Raw genomic sequence first — 14,087 nt, 5'->3', positions numbered from 1 at the left:
TCACAGAGATTCACACAGTATTAAGATGGCAATATCATCTTATTGGCTATTAACACAAATGTGCCAATAAACATAGTGCATAAAAATTATACATATTCCCTCAGAGTCCATAATCCCGAACTGATACTGCGTCATGCAGAACACACTTCCCCAAAAGTAGTGCTTAAAGTCACAATGTACAAATTGAATTTTAAATAAATTTCCTGAACGATCACCAGCGAGTCTGGCTGTGTTAGCAGTACAGACTGGCTAAAATTTAAGTGCACAGTGACCACACTCACCCCAACCCAGAAAAGGCTGAGAGTGGGGGACACTTGATCTGCCTTGATCTCGAGTTGTTTCCAGAGGGGCTAGCTACACGTGCATTTGGGTACACTTGTGAAAATAGCCCGTCTTCCCCTCAAGGGTTTCTCCTAATTACCAGTGATCATCAGTTTCCCAAAGTCAGCTTGTCTTCACCCCATCCTCTGTCAAAGAGGAGATGCTAATTGTGTTATCACCCTGCCAACACCCTCTGAAAGGATGCCAGTGATCATTAATGGGTACCACGGAGCCAATCACAGCAGACCCAAACTCAGAGCCAGCCCATGGTGAGCTTCTGAGTCCCACGTGTGCAGGAGTACCTACACCACCATAGGAGAAGGTGTGGGGGAGAATGTTCTGGAATCTAAGCTACTGAACACACACACACACACACACACACACACACACCTCACAGCACTGAAAAGCTGCATATTCCCTCCAAAACTAAACCTTGCTACCTTACCTAACCCTTTGCCTCCCTAATCAAGCTGACCATCTCAACATTTTTTTTTAAAGCAAAATGAAGCCATGACTGTGTTATGTTATTTTACTTAGTGGAGAATCAAGAACTGGGTAGAATGAGACACGATATCAATATAGCAGTAACTAGCACTCAGGAGGCTGAGGCAGGGGAGTTACCATGAGATCAAGGTCAGACAGAGTTAGAGACTACAACCCTGTCTTAAACAGAGGCACTGAACTTGGAAAGGCTGTCAGCCTGGCTGCTTTAGTAGATAAGCATCTGTGGTTGCTTGGATGTTATTATTTTCAACAAAAACAAAACCCAAAAATAACTTGCTTTTGGTCACCCAACTCCTTTTCATAACAATACTGTGGTTTTCCTGACTTGAGTGGTTTTCCATGCTTCATCCCGGCATTTTGAACTAAAATACACCCAGCTATCAAAATACCACCCCTGACCACGACCCTGACCCCAGCTCATCAAGGCTTGGCTCAACCTCAACCCCTTATGTCACTTTTCTCAGTTGCGTCAGAGGAGGGAGAATTACCCAGGAGCAGTTGCTAACTTACGCTCCTTCAAGAACTGAGTCCTCACATAAAGGGTTAGGAGTGGACATCAAATTCTCAGGAGGAGAAACAGACATGCCCAGAGTTGTGAAGACACATTGGGCTTCAGTCATAGAAGAAAAAGCAACCTCAAGTACATTGTCTATAAAAGAGGTGGCTTTGCAAAGTTCATCCCTTGAATGGGAATTGAAGCCGCAGTCTCCCACAGTGCCAACAGGGACAAGCTTTCCCGAGTGTGACAATTAATCTCAGTTGTCAAATTGACTGGATGGGAGACACCCAGGAACTAGTAAAGCAAACTCGGGAGCTCGTTGGGGTAGATTCTAGAGATTGCTGCTGTGTTGGAGAGCAACTGGGGACCGACTTAGAGTGCTATCCAAGAATCCAGGGGTCCAGGCGGCACCACCATGGTGAAGGGGGAAAGCCCGAAGGTAAAACTGCTCCTTCTGCCCCCTCTTCCCCTCCTCCCCTTCCCAGCTCCCTGGAAGTGAGCAGCATCACCCAGGCCCTTTCAACCAGGATGCTCACACAGGCCAAGAATCAGCAAAGACTAATGGCTGCCCCTGAAGCCTACAAAACCCTGAGTCAAAAAACAAACAACTTTCTTCTTTATAAACTACATCTCCCAGGTATTCTGTCACAGCAATGGAGAAGTCTGACACACCGGAGGATGGACCTTTACCCAAACAGAGCCACACGCTTACATAGATCTTCCTGTCCTCAGAATTCGCCTCATGGAGATAACCAGAGAGATATCCGAGTCCCAGCTACAGAATAATGTTTGCCCGGCCCCACTGATCATGTCAAAACTCAGGACAACTCAATAGTTACCAAGAAAAAAAAAAGTGGTTATGATATATAGCGTATTCCTAAAAGGCAATTTAATACATACTTAAAATTTTAAAAATAAGCCTGGCGTGGTGGCGCACACCTTTAATCCCAGCACTTGGGAGGCAGAGGCAGGCAGATTTCTGAGTTCGAGGCCAGCCTGGTCTACAGAGTGAGTTCCAGGACAGTCAGGACTACACAGAGAAACGCTGCCTTGAAAAANNAAAAAAAAAAAAAAAAAAAAAAAAAAATTTAAAAAATAAAATAGAAGAAAACTATCAAGGACAAGGGCCATGCCCACAATCTGTTAAGAATAAGAATGAAGAGGCATCAGGATATAAAAACTACATGGAGTAGAATCCCAAGTCTGAACAAATAATAAAAATAATAATAATAATAATACATCTAAATGCCCACGGGCCTGCAAGGAAATGCATAAAAAATTTAGTAATGTTTATCTCCGGATGGTAGGATTACAGGCAGTTTTTATTTCCTTCTGGAAATTTCCCTGTATTCTCGAATGTTCACAGATAAATTTGTGTTACTCCTGTACTCCAAAAGCAATGCTCTGCCTTTGTTCTTCCCTCGTGCTGAACCCCCACAGCAGCAGCTATCAGAGTGACTTAGCACAAGCATCCTGCTATGCCCATCTCAGAGCAAACTCCTTTGGGTTTCTCCTCTCGGCTGGGTCTCCCCAGCTTTTCAACTGAGCCCTCGAGGTCCCGAGGCCCCGTTCTGTATCTTGATTGTCTTCTCCCAGTTATTCCCATCTGACCATTTCTCTCTTGTGTCAACAAATCCCTGCCTAGAGTGCCATCCAAGAAACCGGGGGGGGGGGGGGGGGGGGGGGCGGGTGGGGGGGGGGGGGGGGGGGGGGGGGGGGGGGGGGGGGGGGGCAGGCAGCACTCTGCAGGAGGGAAGGGGAAGAGAGGAAAGGGATGGAGAAATTCCCCGAGTCCTGCTACAAGGTTGGACATAGCAGACTCCATCACATGTGTGCTTAATGTACAGGGATATCTTAATGGACACACTTGTTAAGAATACCATGGGATTCTGCTATTGCCTGGTACCCCATCTCTGACTGTCTGCCTTCGTGGCCAGGAAAAGGATACCCCTAGCTTGCTGGTCTTGCAACTGGGCTCTGCTATGGATTAGAACATAAATGTCCCCTGAAAGTCATGTTTTTTACAAACTTGGCCCTTGGAGTGGTGTTCTGGAGCAGGGCAGAACCTCTAAGAAGTGGGGCCTGGTCAGCTCTCACGAGTCTCAGCCCCCCCCCCCCACCGCCTCACTTTTGTTCCATGGTCATGAGATAAGTGGGTTTTGCTCCTCTCCTCGGTCTGCTTTGCTGGGCTACCTAGCCCCCAAAACAATGGCACCAACTCACTGGTTGAAGTCTCAGATACCATGATCTACAGTTAAATAAACCTAACTCTGGTATCTCTCATAGTGATGGGGAGTTGGCTGGTACAGGAAGTACAGGAGGCCCTGGTGGCCTGAACGCATCACCAAAACCACATGAGGTGGCAAGCATGCTCATTGATGTAGTCATCTCTCCTGAAACCCAAATAGACGGCAGTGCCTTCCCACATGCTTTGCAGGAAACTGTTGGCCTTTTCTCTAATGGTACTTTGCATGTTGCCGTTGGGTCCTACCCCGAGTCCCACAGAAGATGCCATATTGTTTTAACCGAAGCTATGTACTTCATTATCCCACCAGGCTCACAAAGCCTCAGATGTCATGCCATTCTGTCCGAGCCTCCTCTGGGCAGCTATGGAAGGCTGTGTCCTGATGCCTGCACAGCTCTGCACCACCACAGGCAGCTTTGGCCCTCGAAAGAATGTAACACTACAGAGGGGAAAGATGAGACTCCAAATGACCATTCACATACATACATGCACACACACACACACACACACACACACACACCCCTCCATCCTGAGTGTAAAAACAGTTGCATTAGGTCCTCATAAATACTCTCCATGCCCATTAGCTCATCTGCAAATGGCTATTAAATTTACCATTTCAGAGGTGAACAGTGGCCACATGCCTTTAATACCAGCACTCTGGAGGCAAAGGCAGGCTGATCCCTGTGAGTGTGAAGCCTATGTGATCTACATAGAGAGAGTTCCAGGACAGTCAAGACTACATAGTGAGACCAGTGTCACACTTATTCCTCAATTGGTGGTGATGTTTTGAGAGAGAGATTGTGGAGCTTTTAGGAGCTGGGACCTAGTGAGTAGCAGTAGGCCACTAGGGGCTAACCCTTGAAGGGGAGACTAGCCTGTGGCTACAGCAAATCTCTCTGCTTCCTGGCCCATCACTGTGTGAACAGCCTTGGCCTCACACCCTGCTAGCTAGCCTGGTCAGCGATGCTCAGTGCCCTGCACTGTGGGGAACTGAGACCCTCTGAAACTGGAATCAGAATGGGCATTTCTTCCCTTAAGTTGTTTCTATCAGGTATGTAGTCAGAGCAATGCAAAAGGAAAGGGTACAGGCAAACGGGCACAGGTTTCCTGCCATCACTTTTTAAGCCAACCCTTTCTCCCACTAGAGGGTAGAAAGACATCCCCATTTGCTGGTGGCACCTGGCACCAACTCTTCTCACTGAGCCCCACTGCCAGAGGAAGTGACCCTTCCCACTTGAGATAGTTTGAATGAGAATGGCTCCAATAGGCTCACGTGTTTGAATACTTGGTCCCCAGTTAATGGAACTGTTTGGGAAGGATTGGGAGGTGTGGCCTTGTTGAAAAAGGTGTGTCAAGAGTTTGAGGTTTTAAGAGACTCGTGGGATTCCCGGTGCTGTCTCTCTCTGCCTCCTGGTTGAGAATCAAGATGTGAGCTCTCAGCTGTTTCTGCCACCATGTCTTTGCTCCACAATCAAGAACTCTAATCCTCTGAAACCGTAGGCCAAGTCAATGCTTGGTTGTAGCGCTTCATCACAGCAATAGAGGAGCAGCTGAAATATATCCATCCATGCCTCTCAGCATCTGCAGTGAGATAGGAACAGGTCTTACTGCACAGCAGCACTGTCTGGTATGATGCCATCACCTTCCAACTTTTCCTTCAACAGAAGATTGGCCTGTCATTCAACTGCAGTTGACCTGATGGGACAAGGAGCCTTGAAACTAATTACCTGAGGGGGGGGAGGCTGCACATGTGATCAATTCATAGTGGCCCCTCTACTTTGTTTCCATGTAGAACATAGACCATCACTTTCAGGAGGTAAAGCATCTTATTGAGTCTACACTCCATCTCTGTGCAGTGTCGCGAGGAGGGGACAGCAGGTGGATCATGCCTAAACCTTTTATGCACTGAGGACCTGCCTGGCAGACCGGAGAGTGATTTGTGCGAGACCTTTGACCTCTTTCAGGTGAGCTTCTGATTTACAATTCATTGTGCTTTCTAAAGAATCAACTTGATGCAATAATTCCACTGGTAAGCACAAAGCCTTCTTCTCGGGAATGCAATTAAGGGAAAAATTAGCAATAAATTGTTTTCAGTACTTAACTCACCTCCAGATTTATGATGGCTGAAATTTATTGTTTCAGAGGTCTGAGAAATGGCAATTAATTTTATCCCATTTCCTGTCTTTCAGCCTCAAAAGTGAGGCGTCAATAAGGAAGTGTTTGCAGCCGTGGGTTTTCAGTGCACAAGAACAAAAACCCTTACAGCAATTAGCTTAGAAGATTCTAGAACCTCAGATGAAGAGCGGTATGCACACATTGGCAGCAATGCCCTGGTTTCTGCCACTGCTGCAGTTGCACACAGCTCCCAGAACCTCTCTGGGTACAGAGATGGGCTGTACGGTGTAAATGAGAAAGTTAGGCTCTGACGGCCGGGGCTGGATGTATCCATTTGCCCTATAAATAAGCACAGATCACCTCCATTTTATTGAATTCATTTTCCAGGCAGGCAAAGACCGCGAGATTCCTCAGCACACTTCTGCTTTACACCCTCTAGTGCTGCTACTAGTGTCAAGCCGGGCAGATTTATAGCCCATTCATTCATGGGAACAAAAACCCTGCCACAGCTGGTCATGGGACATGCAATAGCAGTTAGTTCAAAAGATAACAGAGGCAATACCTCACCTCTCCATTCAGCCCTACACGACCCGCACTACTTTGGAGGTAATAAACGCTTCTTGTTTGTAGGTTTTGAGTCATAATCCAGGGATGTGTGGCCCCACCTCAGATCCTGTTCCAAAGGGAAGCGTTTACTCCCTACCCAGACCTACCCTATGGCTGGAGAACAGCCAATAGGAACCCTTATGCTCCCAAAGAGCTACCCCAGGCTTTCTTCCCACCCACCCCATAACAGGCAATGCTAGATCTCTGAGCCTTTGGCCTCAGGCAATTGTGTAAAGCTGAAAAGTCGGACTTCAATCTGGTGCTTATTTCCAGTCCAGTGTGGTTGGATGGCTCTGCTCAATAGCACATTTCTTTAACTGTCCAGATTCAAACAAGACAAAAGCCTTGGTGGGGGTGGGGCACTCTGTGCACAGTGCCGGAAGAGCAGCCAAACTGACTCCTGAAGGAAGCTGGGAGAATCTGATGGAAGAGCCTCAAAGCAGGGTTTGTCTTCCTGGCAGCATGGTCAGAAAGAGAGCAGGGCAGGCTCTTGTCTTCATCGGGGAGGTGGCTGGTCAGATGGAGCCACCTGGAGCCTGCAAGCCGAGGCACAAAGCAAACACCCTCATCAGCGTCAAATGAATGAGCAAGTGACTTTCCCAAAATTAACAGTGAGGAAAAGATGAGGAAGAGTCAGCTCCAAATGTGTCTTTTGATGGATAAAAATTCTGAGGGTCAGAGTAGGTAGGGACCAGGTTAGTCGAAGAATTCATAGAATGTCTGAGCATTCTATCCCATACTGAAACCAGCTAGTTGCTACCACTGACAAGCCTCGACTCACCATCTGCAAACTGGGAACAATCACCATCCCTCACTCATATGTTCGTTGTTAGAATTAAATACAAGTTGTCTTTCAGTATCCATGGGAGATTTGTCCTAAGAGCCCATGATAGCAAAAATCCTTAGATGAACAAATCCTTTGCATAAAATGGCATGGTGTTAGCATATAATGTATTCACATCGTCCTGTGAAATTAGCTGCAGTTTTTATATATATAATACCTAAATGATATATAGTTGTCATGTTGTATTGTTTAGGATAAATAATAATAAAATAAGTTATATACATGTCCAATATAGATTCAGTTTTTAAGTATTTTTGATCCATGGATAAATTGAATCTATGGATGCAGAACATGTAGATACATAGATTCAAGGGTAAGTGGATAAATTCATACTTATATACATATAGAAATAGAAAAGATACATAAAGAGATGATATTATATATACATTTATATGCACATACCTAAAGATGATTTATACATAGATGGATAGATGATAGATAGATAGATAGATAGATAGATAGATAGATAGATAGATAGATAGATAGATAGATAATGGATGGATAGATGAAAGGAAGGATGGATAGCTAGATAACATTAAATAGCTAGATAATAGATAAATTGCATAATTCTAGTTTGCTTCTTTTTTGTTTTATTGTTTTTGTTTCTGTTGTTCTTGTTTTTGTTTTGGTGACAGCATTCTGACTAAAAGTAACCTAGAGAGGAGAAAGTTTATTTCAGCTTATACTTCCAGGTTACAGTACATCACTGGTGGAACTCAAGACAGGAATTAAAGCAAAAACCACGAAGAAATGTTGCTTGCTCCCTCTGACTTGTGCTCAGTCAGCTTTCTTATACAATCCAGGACCTCCTGCCCAGGTGTGGTGTCACCCACAGTAGGTTAATATTCTGCATCAATCACCCATCAGGACAATTGGATCACAGACAATTCCTCACAGACATGGCCACAGGCCAATTGGATCTGAACAATCCCTCAATTGAAGTGCCATCTTCCTGGGTGATATTTGCTTATGTCAAGGTGACAAAACAAACCAAGGTCGATGGGTGTGTGGGTGGATGGGAAGGTAATGGATGGGTGGATGGATGGAAAGATGGTAGATAGATGGATGGATGGAAAGATGGTAGATAGATGGATGAATGGATAGATGGATAGAAATGATAAATAGATGGATAGATAGGAAAAGGTGATAGATTGGTGGGAAGATGGATGGAAAGAAAGATGACAGATGGATGGATGAATGGATGGAAAGAAAGATGATGGATGGATAGATAGACAGACAGACAGACAGACAGACAAATAGGAAAAGACATATACATACAAGGTACTTTAAAACATAAGGCTAACCAAATGGTTTTATCAAATCAATTTAGTTGGAGAAATGAGACTCACAAAAGTAATATTAATGAAGAGCATTGGAAGGCAGGAGGTGGTGGCCACACTTTCAGGTTACAGGCCCTGCAACTAGACAGAAGCCCATCTCTGCCCATCACTGCTCTTCAGCCAATCATCTATGACATTAATGCTGTAACACCAAGCATCAAGGAAAAAGAGAGTGACATGGGACCCACAAGCCTTGCTGCTGGGCATTGGAGCCAAAGGCCACGAGGTTCAGGTGGGAAGCAAAGACCTGAATAAGAAGTAAATCCAGACCAGGCACTTAAGACAGAGCCTCCAGGCTGGAGAAGGCAGCAGAGAGAGAAGCCAACAGACTAATGTGGTGGGTGGGGGTGAGGGGAGAAGGAGCCATGAGAAGCAAAGAGGTGACAGTGGGCATCAAAGGCTGTAAGTACAGTCCTTGCTAATCAATCAGTTTTTACTGTGACGCCTCCAGCTCAGCTCATAAGGCCAGAAAGCCGCTTCAGCAGCAGTTTAAAATGTTTCCAGTTTAATAATCCCTGTTAATTGAAAGTAGCTCAGAAACAGGGGGAGGGGGAGCTGGGGTTCAGAGGCAGTTTATGGCAGTGGAGATGCCCCTATGGGGAATGAAATAACCTTTGATGCTGGAGGGGAAACCCACTTCCTGGGCCCCCAAATAACTAATTTCTACAACTGTCTGCTTTGCCACCGAACCCTCCTCTTCTTATGTTTTAATTGTGGAATGTAACAGCAAGCAGAATTGCTGAGAAACCTGTTTTTAATCTATGGAAAATTAGCCACCCCCTACTGCAAAAACTGGATTTTTTTTTCCTCCTTCGACAGAGAATTACATTCGTTTTTATAATTGTTCTTTCCTTTCAAATCACCCGATATGACAAATGCGAGGCTCCGTTACAGTTCATCTGCTCAACAGTGTCCTTATGAATCTGAGGCGTCCATGCTTTAATGGAGAAATTGCCCAACTAAAGTAAATCATGTCACCTTCACCCCAGCGATCATATTGGTTGCAGACATCTGCTGACCCAACCTGCAGAGCTTAAAACAGAATTGCATTTACATGTGCAGGCTGAGCTATTTGGTTCAAATGATGTCTAAATAGGTCATAATGAAAAGTAATTTTTAGCACGAGACAAAGCTACCATTTAAGCAGACTTTTGACAGCTTTTAAACATACATAATTGTTTCATATTGTAATTTAAACAGGTAAGACAGATTTTAGCACAAAAGCCTTAGTTCTGATTTCTCTGGCTTTCTAGGCAAAACTATCGACTGGAGATACAGAAAAGGAGAAAAATAAATAAAGGTATGTGCCTGATGGGCCAGGGGTCGGGCAGACTGCTCTTCTCCTCTGAGTCTGCACACACCTCCCCAGATGCTGCATCTAAGCATTTGTGAGTCTTCTGCCCATAAGTTTTCATTTCCATCTAGCCTTCCCAGACTTCTTGTTAATTTGGTTTTTGAGAGAGTACCATCATGAACTTCTGGCTGGCTTCGAACTCAGGACCCTCTTGCCTCCTCCTCCAGAGTGCTAGGCTTACAGGCGTCTACTATCACACTTGGATCTGCCACTGCTCCTTTAAAATGGCATTCCCAAGAAAACAAAGCTTAACTGGTGGTAGATCGTGAGTTCAAGGGTGCTAGCTCTTGCATGCTGAGGTTTCATCCCATGGTCCGTCAATCCAGCCCTATGACAGGACAGCAAGTCATGATCGGAGCAAATACTGGGGGAGGTTTGGTCACCCGAAATCCAAAGCACAACAGCTAAATCAAAGTGTGAGGAGCTGACAAAACAGAGAGATGGAGCAAGGCCACCCGTGACGTAATAGCAAGTCTTCAGGCTTGTGTCAACGTAGAGAATTAAATCCTGAGTCCAGAGGCAAGTGAGGAAATAATCCAAAATGGCAGATGATGCTCCCTGATAAATGGTCCCCGGGATAAAACAGCTCATGACATGCCCTGAAACAAAATATTGTCTTCTAGTCCACGTTCCAAGGAACCCTTTGCTTTCAGAGAAGCTGTGGGGTCTGTTTACATCCTAGAGAGGGGTGAAAGCCTGGGAAGACCTTACAGTCCGGTTAGTTTTCTGTCATCTAGAGGGAAGGAAAAAATTAAGATGAGGTGGGATTGTGGGACATACAACCATCCAGGGAGACAGAAACACAGCCTGGAAGACCCCGGTCTCAGACAACCGTGACTGGGCACACGGCTGCAACTGCTCACAGCTTATGTGGAAACCTGCATGAGACACAGCGTGGACATTCATGTGTCTGGCCCTGCCTCCTCTCCCAAAGCCAGAGGAGCTGAAACCCTGGGACTGGGGGACCCTGGGAGTTCCAGGGTGGTTATACAACGCGTTAATTGCCCAAGGCCTTTGGGAGAGATTTCCCATCCAACCCAAAACACTGCTGATTTTATTGACTACTGAACTAATAAGAAGCCTGAAATCCTAGTTTAAAACAAAATTCCACCCTGCTTCCATCTCCCAAAATTACACCCCTAAGTCATTAACGCTTATATGTTTGTTTTAATGATAGCCTTTGCTTATATTCTAGGTAGCAGATCTTAGAAACCCCTCCCCTCATATTACCCCACCCGCCTGCTCTAGTTTGTATTGCTGTTATGTGATAAGACACAGACCAAAGGCAACTTAGGTGAGGAAAGGGCTTATCTGAGTTCCAGTTCACAGTCTATCATCGAGGGAAGCCAGGCAGAAACCATGCTCCAGTTTGCTTTCTCTTGCTGTGAAAAACACCATGACCCAAAACAACTGGAGTGCAAAGTGTTTATTACATATCCTGTAGCTTATAGCTCATCATGAAGGGAAGTCAGGGCAAGAGCCTAAGGCAGGATCCAGGAGGTAGGAACTCAGAAGCAGGGACCATGGAGGAGTGCTGTTTACTGCCTTGCTTTCCTGGCTTGCTCAGCCTGCTTTCTTACACAACCCAGGTCCTCCTGCCTAGGGGGTGGTGCTGCCCACAGTGGGCTGAGCCCTCCCATATCAATCACCAATCAGGAAGTTTCTCCACAGAGTTTCCTGCAGGCCACACTGATGGAGACAATTCTTCAGCTGAGGTTCCCTTTTCCTATACTCTAGTTTGTGTCAAGTTAACAAAACACTAGCCAGCACTGCTGTCCTCCTAAGGATCCACAGTAGCAGAACACTGTGGTCCAAGTCTCCCAAAGCCAGCTTGCGATGGACTATGGTGAACAACCCCCTCCACCTCTGCCCTCAACAATATGAACTATTTAGTTCATATGTAGGGAGCTAATACATTCTTTTTTAAAATATTATGCTTATGATTTGTTTTTGCACAAGTGTCTGTGTGTGAGGGAGTGTGCACATGTGTGTGGATGCTCATGGAGGCCAGAAGGTGGTGCCAGACCCATCTTCTGCAGCTGGAGTTTCAGGCACTTATGAGCATCCTGACATGGGTACTGGGAACTAGGTATAGGTCCCAGAAGATCAGCAAGCACTCACAAACCCTGAGCCATCTCTCTGTTCCTGATAAACTCTTATTGAGGAAATGAATAAAAGCACCCAACATTTGAGAATTTGAAAGCTCTTTCATGAGAAAATGAAGACATTTAAATATCACAGGGAAGAAACAATCAGTCACTCAGGACTCAGAGGCTGGTCCAGCTAAGCCTTGCTCTAAAGCTGGCATAAGGTTACATGCCCATACTCCCAGGAGGCTGAGACAGAAGGATTGCCTTGAGTTCAAGTCTAGACTGGAATGCATAGTACAAGAGCAGCTGGAGACATAAAGTGAGATGCAAGACCCTTTCTAACAATAACAATTACATGTGTGTGCCAAAAAGAAGGGATGGGGAAACCAGCGGTTTCTACTCAGCAAACGTGTATTCAACTTTGCAGATTAGAAGCATAGAGAACATTCTGTGTGTGCCTTCCCACGAACAATTATTGGGTACCTTCTGGGCCTGTCAAAGCCTCTATGGCCCTGCTGGAGGCTAGTGCACAAGCATGAAGTCTAAAGTAGAGTCTAAACTCCTTACTTTGTCTCCTTAATAACAAAGGATAGCATTGCAATCGCACATCCCTGGTAATCAATTAAGTCTTGTGTGGACAAACTCTACCCTTACATTAAAGTGGATTTTGTAACGAACTAAAGCAACCCATAGGTAACACACTGTGGCCCGTCAAGGTTTCAGAAATGTGTTTCCTACACTGAACACCACAACTTTAAAGCTGTAGCCAATCTTTTAAGTACGGCAATGCCTGGCAAGTCAAGGCTCTGGGCTGTTCATTTTGATGGTCAACTTGATTGGATTAAGACACGCTGGGGACAGAGGTAGTAGATGTCTGCAGCAAAGCAGTGTCCACGGGACGGGAGAGTGGCTTTGTTCACATCAACTCATAGCAGCTATGTCTGCATGCACAGGACCTGTGCCAAACCAGGAAAATCCTAGCAAGTATGGGGAGAGGCTCGTGAAGTCCCAGCTGTATCTGGGAACTGCTGGCAATTGATGGCTTCTGGGGAAGGAAGAATAATTTCTGCACACTGAGAAGCCGCCCATGCTCCAATAGATGACTGACTGCACGGCCATGCATGCGCAGTAGATGATCAAATAGCTATGCACAAATAGTGGATGATCTCACAACCATGCATACATAGTGGGCGACTGACTGTATACCCATGCACACACAGTGGACGATCACACACCAATGCACACACAGTGGGTGACTGACCACACACTCATGCACACACAGTGGGCGACTGACCACACACTCATGCACATAGAGGGTACAATGGGTGACTGACTGCACACTCATGCACACACAGTGGGTGGATGACCACACACCCATGCCTACACAGGCAGCACTAAGGGTCACTTGGTTAAAACAAATTAGCACATGAAGTCTGTGGGAAGCCCTGGGGATTGCAGGAGGAGCTGGAGGTGAAGGAAAGGTGGATTTGATTTAAACACATTATTTGCATATATGAAATTCTCAAATGATGATGATGATGATGATGATGATGATGACAATAATGATGGTGGAGATGATGATGGGGCATTATCAAGGCACACCTCTGGATGTGAGTGTTGCTGTACAGATTAGCTAAAGGTCAAAAGGTCTACCCTGAATGTGGGCACCATCCATAGGCTGCGTCCATCAAAAGACAGAGGGAGAGAGCCAGCTAAGCATTAGTGTCCATCTGTCTATACTTCCTGGTCCACTGAGATGTGACCAAGACGCCTCCCCAAGACGCCTCCCCTCTGTCATGAACTGTACCCTCCAACCTTGAGCCAAATAACCCTTCTTCACTGAAGCTGCTTCTATAATTTTTTTTGAAATTGTAATTTAATTACAACATCTCTCTCTCCCCCTTCTTACCTCCAAACCCTCACATATACAACACCCTGCTCACCTTCAAATGCATGGCCTCTTCCTTTTTCATTTATTGTCATTGCCTGCATAAATGTATATATATATATATATATATATATATATATATATATATATATATATATTCCTAAATAAAAGAGGTTGAGACCTTAAAATGTGACTTGATATGTGTTTTGAGGACTGACTTGTCAGGCATTTTGTTGTAGCAATGAGAAAATCTACTGACAGGTTGCAAGTGCATTGTTTTT

The sequence above is a fragment of the Mus pahari genome, chromosome 1 (genome assembly GCF_900095145.1).
Source record: "Mus pahari chromosome 1, PAHARI_EIJ_v1.1, whole genome shotgun sequence".
Lineage (NCBI taxonomy): Eukaryota > Metazoa > Chordata > Mammalia > Rodentia > Muridae > Mus > Mus pahari.
The sequence above is the reverse complement of the archived record's forward strand: the minus strand, read 5'-3'. Positions refer to the sequence as shown.